At 38.8% G+C, this 10,983-nt stretch overlaps 1 non-coding gene across 1 annotated transcript; it reads right to left on the bottom strand.

Moving 5' to 3' along the window:
• Positions 1-345: 345 nt before the first annotated feature.
• On the bottom strand, positions 346-422 carry Trnai-uau (transfer RNA isoleucine (anticodon UAU)). The gene has a single exon. It is a non-coding gene; the product is annotated as a tRNA-Ile (tRNA).
• Positions 423-10,983: the final 10,561 nt, after the last annotated feature.

Raw genomic sequence — 10,983 nt, forward strand, 5'->3', positions numbered from 1 at the left:
GATATAAATAACATACAAAAATCAGTAGTATTTCTATATGCTAATAGCAAACTGTCTAAACAAGAAATCAATAAAACAATGCCTTTTACAATAGCTCTTTAAAAAATAGCTAGGAATAAATTTAACCAAAGAGGTGAAAGAGACTATGAAAAGTAGGAAATACTGATGAAAGAAATTGAAGATACAAATTAAAAAAAAAAAAAAAGTCCATGTTCATGAATCTGAAGTTTTTTTGTTTTTTGTTTTTGTTTTTTTTTTTAGTAGTGACTGGGATTGAAAAGGGGGTGGGTATGGCTCTATCACTGAACCTATCTATCTCCAGCCCTTTTCTTTTTTTTTTTTTTTTGGCTGTGCTGGGGATTGAACCCAGGGCCTTGTGCTTATAAAGCAAGCACTCTACCAACTGAGCTATCCCCCCAGCCTCTCATTTTTAATTTTGAGACAGGTTCTTGCAAAGTTACCCAAGCTGTTCTCAAACTTGTGATCTTCATGCCTTAGCATCCCTAGTAGCTGGGATTATAGGCATGTACCATCATGCCCAGAATGGATTAGAATTAATACTGTTGAAATATTGTTAACACCCAAAGGAATCAACAGATTCAATAGAATTCCTATCAAAATACCAATAACATTCTTCACAGACATGTAAAAATCTCTCCTTAAATTCATATGGAATAACAAAAGATCCCAAATAGCCAAAGCTATCTTGAGCAAAAGAGCAAAGTGAGAAGCATCACACTATCTGACTTTGAAATATACTATAAGGCTGCAGTAAACAAAACATGGTATTGGCATGAAAACAGACATGTACACAGAATAAAATAAAGAACCTGGAAACAAATCCATGCCTTTATTACCAACTGTTTTTCAACAAGGCACCAAGTCTTTTCAATAAATGGTACTGGAAAAAACAGATATCAACATGAAAGAGTAAAATTAGGCCCTTATCTCTCACCATATGCAAAAATCAACTCAAAATGGATAAAAGCCAGGCAGGATGGCACATGCCTATAATTCCAGCAATTCAGAAGGCTGAGACAGGAGGATCCTGAATTCAAAGCCAGCCTCAGCAACTTAGCAAGCAACTTAGTGAAACCCTGTCTCAAAATACAATTTAGGGGGTTGGGGGGGAAGACCTGGAGATGTAGTTCAGTGGTAAAGCACCCTTGGGTCCAATTCCTGATACCATAAAAAAAAAAAAAAAAAAAAAAATTGGATTAAAGACTAAAACACAAGACTTAAAACTATGAAACTACTAGAAGAAAACAGGAAAAATGCTTCGTGACATTGCTCTGGGCAGTGATTTGATTTCCTGAATACAACCTCAAAAGCAAGGGCAACATTAAAAAAAAAAAAAAAACAGATAAATGAAATCACTTCAAACTAAAATCTGCAAAGGAAACAATCAATGAAATAAAAAGGAAACCTATAGAATGGGAGAAACAATTTCTAAATTATATAACAGTTCAATGCTTAATATTCAAAATGCATCAGGAACCTAACCAAATCAGTAACAAGAAACAAATAACTGTTTTAAAATGGTCAATGATCTGGGCATGGTGGTGCTTGCCTGTAAAATAAGCAACAGGGGAGGCCGAGGCAGGAGGACTGCAAGTTTGAGGCCACCCTCAGCAATTTAGTGAGACCCTGTCTCAAATTTTTTAAAAAGGACTGGGGATATAACGCAGTGGTAAAGCATTCCTGGGTTCAATCCTCAACCCCTCCCCCTCCCCCGAAAAAAGGCAAATCACCTAATAGACATTTCTCAAAAGAAGACAATCAAGTGACCAACAGGTATGTGAAAACATGTTCAACATCATTAATCATTACGGAAATGCAAATCAAAACCACAATGTGACATCACCCATTGTGTTCAAATGACTTACAAAAAAGAAAAGATGACAAGTATGAAGGAGATGTGGGGAAAAGGGGAACTTTGCACACTATAGGTGGGAATGTAAATTGGTATAGACATTGTTGAAAATGGCATGGCAGTTCCTCAGAAACTTAAAAATAGAACTACCATGCGATCTAGCAATCTCACTGCTAAATACACAAAGGAAATAAAATCAGCATCTCAAAGAGACACCTGCAGCCCCATGTTTATTGCAATGTTTTCTTTTCACAACAGGCAAAATATGGAATCAACCTAAGTGTCCATCAACAGATAAATGGATAAAGAAAATGAGACTCAGTGAAATACTATTCAACTACAAAAAAGAAGGAAATATGACCATTTGCAACAACATGGATAAAACTGGAGAACATTGCATTAGGTGAAATAAGCTGAGTATAGAAAAATAAATAATGCATCATCTCATTCAAGATAAGTGAATATAAAACAGTTAATCTCATAGAAGTAGAAAGAATGGTAGTTATAAGGGGCTTACATAGTTGGAGGGAGAGGTGCTGTTGGTCAAAGGAAATATACTTAGTTAGAAAGGAAGAAGTATTTTTTAAATGCCTAGAATAGGCAAATACATAGAGACAGAAAGCAGGTAAGTGATTACCTGACTCAGGTGGGAAGAGCAAGGACAAGAGGAAGGGACTGAGAGAAAAGGGGAACTTAATGGTGATGGAGGTTTTCATGTGATGATAATACTATAAAATTGTGGTGATAGTTGCACAACTCTGACCCTGCTAAGAGCTACTTGTACACTTCATATACATGAATTGTGTGGTACATGAATTACATCTCAATAAAGCTATTGGGTAAACATCCATATCTCTGGGAATTCATAATGCTGAGTCATCTTTTTCAAGCAATGTTTTCTAAACTTTCTGATCATAAAACCATCTTGAGGAGGGAAAGGTCCTTACTAAAATGTACATTTCTGAGTTCTGCCACATAAATCCTACTGAATCAGATTCTTTAAGAGGTTCAGTCTGCATTTTTTTTTTTTATAAGCTTCACAAGTGAATCTTATAATGAAGTAAATTTAGGAAACCCTGCCCTATAGCACCTTAGGTTCTTATTTTGAAAGAAAGCCTCCTTCCTATGAGTCTTGGAATTTATGATCCTTCTCACTGTTTTCTTCACATCTCTAAGGAAGCCAGTCCCTTTGACTATTCATCTTTTCATAAGTGCTCTATGATGAAGCCCTTCTGCCTAGCTGATTCCAGTGTAATCAATCAAGCTAAAAAGCTGTGTGAGCTCATTATTTAGGAAATTCATGGAAGGAATGCCAGCCTCAAAATTAGCTTAAACCCCAGTTTAAATCCTCCACTTAAACAAATCTGGGCCTGGATCCCCACAACATACTTAAAAGCCACACGGCCTTCAACAAGTAGCTACTCTCAATTTTGTTAATCTGGAAAGTTGGGACTAGGCACAGAGCAGGATGCCCATACTACAGTAATAATAAGATTCAGAGTAGAATGCACACTTTGCTTAACACTATATTTTTACACAGTGTTTGTTCTAGTCAGTTTTTTTTTTTTAACCACTGTGTCCAAAAAACCTGACAAGAACAATTTTAGAAGAGTAAAAGTTTATTTAGGGTTCATGGTTTCAGAGGTCTCAGTTCATAGATGGCCAGATCCATTGCTCTGGGGCCAAGATGAGGCAGAACATCATGGCAGAAGAGTATGGTGGAGGAAGGCAGCTCAGAACATGGCAACCAGGAAGCAGAGAGAGACTAAGTTAGGTTCATCAGGTCCCCCAAAGGCAAGCACCCAATGACCGACCTCTTCTAGCCACATCCTACCTGCCTACAGTTACAATTCAAATGAATTCATGCACTGATTAGGACCTCTAAAATTTCTGCATTGTCTCACATGCGCTTTTGGGGGGTACCAAATATCTAAACCATATTTTTTAAATATTTTTCTTAGTTTCTGTGAATGGTAAAAAGCACAAAAAAAATCATATAGAAAAAAGCTGAAGTAGAATTTTAAGACACTTTGTGATTCTATCTTCATTAAAAAAGATATAGTAGTGCTCAATAAATAGTACCTTGACTTATTTGTTAAACATAATTGGGTTTTAAAGAGCTTCTATTTGCATTTCTACAAAGCCATGAGGGGAAAACAAAGTTAACATCAAGCTGTCAAAAGAAGGAAAACCAAGTTGAGTCATTACTCTTCCTAATTGTTTGAGCCTCCTATTTAATTGGTGAGGGCTTTTTCTTTAACCTTCACTCTTTTTCTGGTCAATTCATAAACCACAACTAATGATACAATCAATAAATCTCAAAAACTGAAAAGAGAAAAGCAAATTGCTTTCCTACGTCTTAATGCTTATCAGTTTTTGTCCACCACTCAATCATAGTCACCTACCAAACTGTTCTATTTATGACTTTCATTCTCCACCTGCTCTGGTCTGCTGGGGCTCTTTCCCACAGGCCCTGGCTCCCAACACAAAGTCAGGATCCATATGAGAGGAAGAGTTTAGCTCGGGAGCTATTCTCAGCACCACTCAAGTCCCCACTTTGCCCACCATGACAGCCCCAAAATGTGTTTAAGTCCTAGTCAAGCATCCTAGAATTATCCTACCTGCTTGCACAGAGGGTAAGAATGTAAGATAATTGTTAACCAGTTGATTCAGATGATCATTATGGAAAGAGGTCTAGAAAATTTCTTGAAAATGGCAAATAGTTGTTTTTCTTGCTAGGGCATTTTCATATTCAAGGTATCAACTGAGAAATCTGGAAACACTATTTTCAAACTTGTTGCCGATTTTAAAATCCCTTCTTGCCTTTAGGTTCTTATATGTTCCAGAACACATCTGTGTAAGAGCTTTGGAATGTCTAAGAGGTAGTCTGAAAAATTAACTTACTATATTATGTTATTATATAATTATACAGATTTAGATAGAGTATTTTTATATCAAGTGTATATAATTATCTTGGTTGCTATGCTGCTAGCTGGTGAATGGTAAAAAGCATATCAAGATAATATAGAAAACCTTGCTCATGGAGAAATGTGAGATATTTTGTGCTACCAATATTATTCTAGCTAAAAAAAAAAAAAACAAAAAAAAAACTTTATGCCCTAGGAAGGAAGTTGGTTGGTGCTTATTGAAAGAACTATAGGAAAGTATAAAGAAAAATGCACTTACCACCAACAGTAACGAAGAAAGCCTACTACATACAGAACAGTTTATTTCTACCCAAGCAATAAAAACCTGAAACTAGCAGAAATTTCTATCTCAATGTAATGCATCATAAAACTCTACATAACCAACTGCCTATTTAGAACTTAAGCAGGATATTTACAAACACAGATAAATGTCTAGTTTTTTCTGAACTTGCTACAAAATTTCTATACATTAGTCCTTCTCATTCTAAAATTATGACCGGTATTTGCAGTCATTTCTCCAGCATTTTGTTTAGAAACATGTTGGATATTTTGCTGTTCTTGCAATTTCTTCCTTAGGTGGGTGTTTCAAACCATGCTGACAGCTCATATCTAAACACCTTTTTTAGTCACAGTTGGCTAGCATACTGTCATACAGTCAAGGTGGTAATTTTTATGCAGTGCCTCAAAGGACTGTGATGAATGATGTGTTCGAAACATAAAGCACCGGCACAAATGATAATAGTGCAAGACTACCCTGAAGTTTTAAGACCCGAGTCAAAAGTAGGCGTCAATCAATGAAGTGAGCAGAACAAGGATCTAAAAGCCAAAGCTCCAACCAGCCAGGATCCATACGGAGTATTTGTGGATCTCTATGAAAGAAAGGCAACCCAATGTGGGATGTGTGAACTAAAACGGTGGATCAGAGCAGTAGATACATTGTGCATCATATTTAAATGATCTAATTGAGAAATATTACATCAGCCATTCATTCATTCCCAAAGATAAATATGAACATTATCTCTGCAAGCATTTTTCCTATAAAACTTATACCTCGCCTTATTAAATTACCAAAAAGATATACACTTGGACCATGGGAGTTCAGTACCTCACAGATTGCTTTGACTGAGTTAGGTTTTAATGATGCCTTAAGCTTCTCTGAAATGTTGCTATAAGAAACAGTCAAAAGGACATTTGCCTTTGCATTGACTGTTTAAAAAAGAGTTGAGGGTCAGGGATGTAGCTCAGTGGTGGAGCACTTGCCTAGTGTATGTGAAGCCCTGGTTTCAATCTTCAATCCTCTGCATCACAAGAAAAAAAATAAAATAAAAATAAATCATAGCCGAGTAGATTACCAAACCTAACACTCAATGTTTTTGTAATACAGAAAATCCCTGGGCTGGGAATGTAGCTCAGTGATAGAGTGCTTTCCTCACATGTGTGAGGCCCTGGGTTTGATGAAAAAGAAAAAACCTCAGATAAAATGTATTATAGAATAAGCTACCAGGAAAAAGTTGTCTTTTCTGAGACCTGTACTTCTTGCTTTTTCATAAGAAGAAATATGTAGTTTATTTCCCCTTTTGCATGGACTGCCAGGGATCTCATGGGTAAGTCTGAAGTTTAATAAGGCAATAATTCAATCCACACAGCATTATTTTCATTCTCTACTTTTACATAGTTCTGCTTCTCTATTTTATTAATTTTTCATTAACGTTATAAAAAACCTCCTTCAAATTATTTTAGAGAAAGGATTGAAATCAATAAATTCAATTATCAAGAGCATGGCCATAAGGCAGCATTAACTCTGAAACACAGCTGATAATCAAAAACATAAAGGAAGAGTTCAAATACAGTTACAAGAGCTTTGTACAAGAGGCCACAGTGCAGCACCAGGGCAAGGCTTTGGCTTCACTTCAAGTTTATTTTAACTTAGACACAATTCTAACAAGTTTAGATATTATGTGTGGTTTGTTTGTTTGTTTTGCAGGTGGAGGAGGCAGGTACCAGGGTTGGACTCGGGGGCATTCGACCACTGAGCCACATCCCCAGCCCTATTTTGTATTTTATTTAGACAGGGTCTCACTGAGTTGCTTAGTGCCTCACCATTGCTGAGGCTGGCTTTGAACTCTCGATCCTCCTGCCTCAGCTCCTAAGCTGCTGGGATTACAGGCATGCACCACTGTGCCTAGCGATATTGTGTTTCTTAGGGCACAAAAACATAAAGTAAGGGTGAGAGGCTGGTAGAAGTAGTCATCCTGTTAGCAAAAATAATTTGGAACGGACAGTAAGGGAAGAAGATAAGCAACTAGAAAATGCAACCAAAGTCAGGGACTTACCAAACCAGAGGCACTCCACACAGAATGGAAGTTCAGAAGGTGCTGACCTAAGGCACTTCCTGCAGAATTTGTTTAAAAGCTAAGATTCTGAGCTGCCTTCATACTCTTGGGGCAGATGGAAGGGAATAACCCAGGAGAATATACTTTTCATATGCATATTAGGTGATTCTTACCAGTTTGAGAATCACAAATGCAGACACAGACAACTCTACTTAACTCAGTAGACCTTAAGGGCCCAATTATACACCAAGCCCATAAACAAAGATTATTCCAGAACCTTCCTCTTTTAAAAAGGTAGGAAGGTATGTGATAAAATTTTTAAAAAGCCTCTGTTAAAATTATTGATATGTACATATTTTAGTGTTTTGTTACTTTTCTGTGCAGTAAGACAACTAGTAACAAATCCAAATGATTCAGAAGTTGTAACCCTCAAGAACAGTGAAGGACCAGGTGTGGTGGCAAACGCCTGTAATCCCAGTCACTCAGGAGGCTGAGGCAGGAGGATCTTGAGTTCAAAACCAGTCTCAGCAACTTAGCAAGGCATTTAGCAATTCAGGGAGACTCTGTCTCTAATACAATATAAAAAAGGGACTGGGGATGTGGCTCAGTGGTTAAGCATCCCTGGGTTCAATCCCCGGAGGAGGAGGAGGAGGAGGAGGAGGAGGAGGAGGAGGAGGAGGAGAAGGAGGAGGAGGAGGAGGAGGAGGAGGAGAAGAAGAAGAAGGAGGAGGAGGAGGAGGAGGAGAAGAAGAAGAAGAAGGAGGAGGAGGAGGAGGAGGAGGAAGAAGGAAGAAGAAAGAAGAAGAAGAAGAAGAAGAGGAGGAGGAAGGAAGAGGAGGAGGAGGGAGGAGGGAGGAGGAGGAGGAAGGAAGAGGAGGAGGAGGAGAGAAGAAGAAGAAGAAGAGGAAGAGGAGGAGGAGGAGGAAGGATGATGAAGATGAAGGGCCTGGGTACTTGCAAGCTAATAAGTTAACCTGCCACAATTTCACAGATGGCTGACAGAAGACCTGAGACTCTTGGGTTAGAGACAAGGGACATAATTATTCACAGCATGGCTTCATATTTGACAGTTCCCCTTCCATCTCAAGTCCATCAAGGGCCATGCCGAGGGGGCCTGGTAGGTTGTGCCACAGCTGGGGAGCAGAGCATAGGAAAGAGCCCAGTCCTTTACAAAGAGAGTGATCAAGCCGGCCTGAACTTCGCTCCAGGGGGAGGCACTACCTTTATTATGGTGGACAGTGTTAAATAAAGTACTCTCGAGAGAGAACACTATCCCTATCTTCCAAGGTTACTCACTATACAAATATCCTTGAGAGAGAGTCTAGATAACAGACATCAGTGCCTTTACTTACAAGATGTGCAAAAACAAGAGACCTTATGGAGATATGACTAATAGTGCCCTCTCCCTTTGGGCTGTAGATTGTGATCGGTTTTCCTTCTAAGTGCAGGGGTTTGTTATCACTTGGATTAGAAAATGTTTTCTGTTCCTTTTAACCCACAGGTTCCATCTTGATTTTCTTGGCCAATCTCTCTTCTCCCAATTTCTAGAGGATGCCAGACATCTCCAGAGCTTCTGCTTACAATTATCCTCTCTGTAGTCTCATCCAATCTCCCACTTACATGACATCTATATTGTCAACAATTGCCATATTTATATCTCCATCCCAAAATATCCTCTGAACATAAACTTAGGTATCTGCCTGACTACTGAATTTATTTCCACTTGGATGTTGCTGTGACTCAGATCTGAAATGCCCTCCAAAATGTTCATGTGTTGAAGGCTTTGCCTTTGTTGAAGCATTGTCCAAAGGCACAGTCTTTGGAAAGCAACTGGATCGTAAGGGTGCTACCCTCCTCAACTATCAAAAGTTAATCTATTGATGCATTCATACCTTAATGGGCATTTGGGCTGAGGTAGAAATCTTAGGATGTGAAGCCTCATTGGAAGAAGTAGGTCACTGGGGTATGCCCTTAAAGAGGACATTTTGTCTCTAACTCTTTTCTTTCTCCCTCTTTCTAGTTCCTGGCTACCATGAGGTAAGCAGCTTTGGACACCCACATGCTCATTGCCATGATGTTCCACAGGCACAGAAACATGAGAACCAAGTGATATTGGAATAAAACCTGTGAAACTGTAAGTCAAAACTCTTTCCTCCTTTGAGTTTATTTTCTCAGGTATTTTGTCACAGCAAGAGAAAGCTGACTAACATAGATGTCTAATACATGTCTCAAGTTATGATCCACATTCTACCTGTAGTCTTCCTCAATTAAATTGACTGAACCCCTTCACACTCAGCACTTTTCCCCCTGGGATTGAACCCATGTGTGACTTCACACATGCTAGGCAAGCATTCTACCACCAAGAGCAATCCCAGCCCCCCAGAGTCATCTTTGACTCTCTCATAGTCTACATCCACTTTGTAGGGAGATTCTCAGGTTTACCTTGCAAGTATATCTCCTTACCTCCACTGCTACCTCCTTGATCTGATCTATGGTCATCTCTCTCCTCAATTACTTAGATAGGTTCTTAAACTATCTCTTTGCTATCACTTATAGTTCTCCATGAATTTCCCAAACACACATACATATACACACACACTCTTCTGGGCAAAAGTCCCAATTGAATTCATTAGTGCTAGCACCACTTTTACCTCTCTGACCTCTTTGCTACCATACTCTCCAGTCACACTGGTCTCTGTTGCTTGACTAATCTTAGGAAATTAATAGTATGACTGTGCCTATTGCCATTATTTCACACTATCAACTTGGTGGCTAAAAACATCGCCGTGCCTTAGAGCCTGCAGGTCAGAGGTCTGTGATCACTCTCACTGGGCTAAAGCCAATTTGTCAGCAGGGTTGGTCCTTGTGGAGGCTCTGAGGGAAAATTCATTCTCACCTTCAGCATCCAGTAGTCTCCTGTATTCCTTGGCTTGTGGTCCCATACTCCATCTTCAAAAGGCATCACTCCAACTTCTGCTTCAGTTCTCACATCTCCTCCAACTCTGGCTCTTCCTGTGTCCTCCTAAGGAAAGTTATGATTACAATTGCTTGGGCCCATTTGAATAATCCAGATAATGACCCCATGTCAAGATCTTAAATTTGATCACATCTGCAAAATCCCTTTTGCCAAATGAAGTGACATTTCCAGATTCTGAGCATTAGGACACAAACATATTTAGAAAGCCACTATTCAGTCTACTATACTCACCTCAGGACCTTAGCACTGGCCATTTCCCCTGCAAGGAACACTCTTCTCCTAGATATCCACACAGCTGATTCCCTTACCTCCTTCAGATTTTTACTCAAGTGTCATCTTCTCAATGAGGTCAATCTTAAATACCCTATTAAAAATGACAGCAATCAACAACTCCACACCCCTGGGTTCCTGAACCCCTGACTCCTTTACCTCATTTGTGCTAGCTTTTCTTATCATCTTCTAAAATGCTACATAATTCATTTTTTTATTGTCTGTTTCTCCACACAAATGTATGCTCAAAAACCAGAGGTCAGCCACTTTTGTCTGCTTTATTCATTGATATAACTCAAACACATAAAACACTACCTGGCATGTGTTAGAAGTTCAATAGATTTTTACAGAATAGATAAGTATACTATAGATCTCATAAACCTGAGACACCAAAAAAAAAAGGTAATGTTTTGTAATGTCAGACAACAGTAATTCAGTGTCCCACCAGTCTCCATTTCAGATGATTTTTTTTCTCCCTGTACTGGAGACTGAGCTACATCTCCAGCCCTTTTTAAATTTATTTTTGATTTTGAGTCAAAGTCTAAGTTGCCCAGGCTGACTTCAAACTTGCCATCCTCCTGAATTAGCCTTCTGAATTGTTGG

This window comes from Sciurus carolinensis, chromosome 4 (assembly GCF_902686445.1).
Source record: "Sciurus carolinensis chromosome 4, mSciCar1.2, whole genome shotgun sequence".
In the NCBI taxonomy this organism is placed as follows: domain Eukaryota; kingdom Metazoa; phylum Chordata; class Mammalia; order Rodentia; family Sciuridae; genus Sciurus; species Sciurus carolinensis.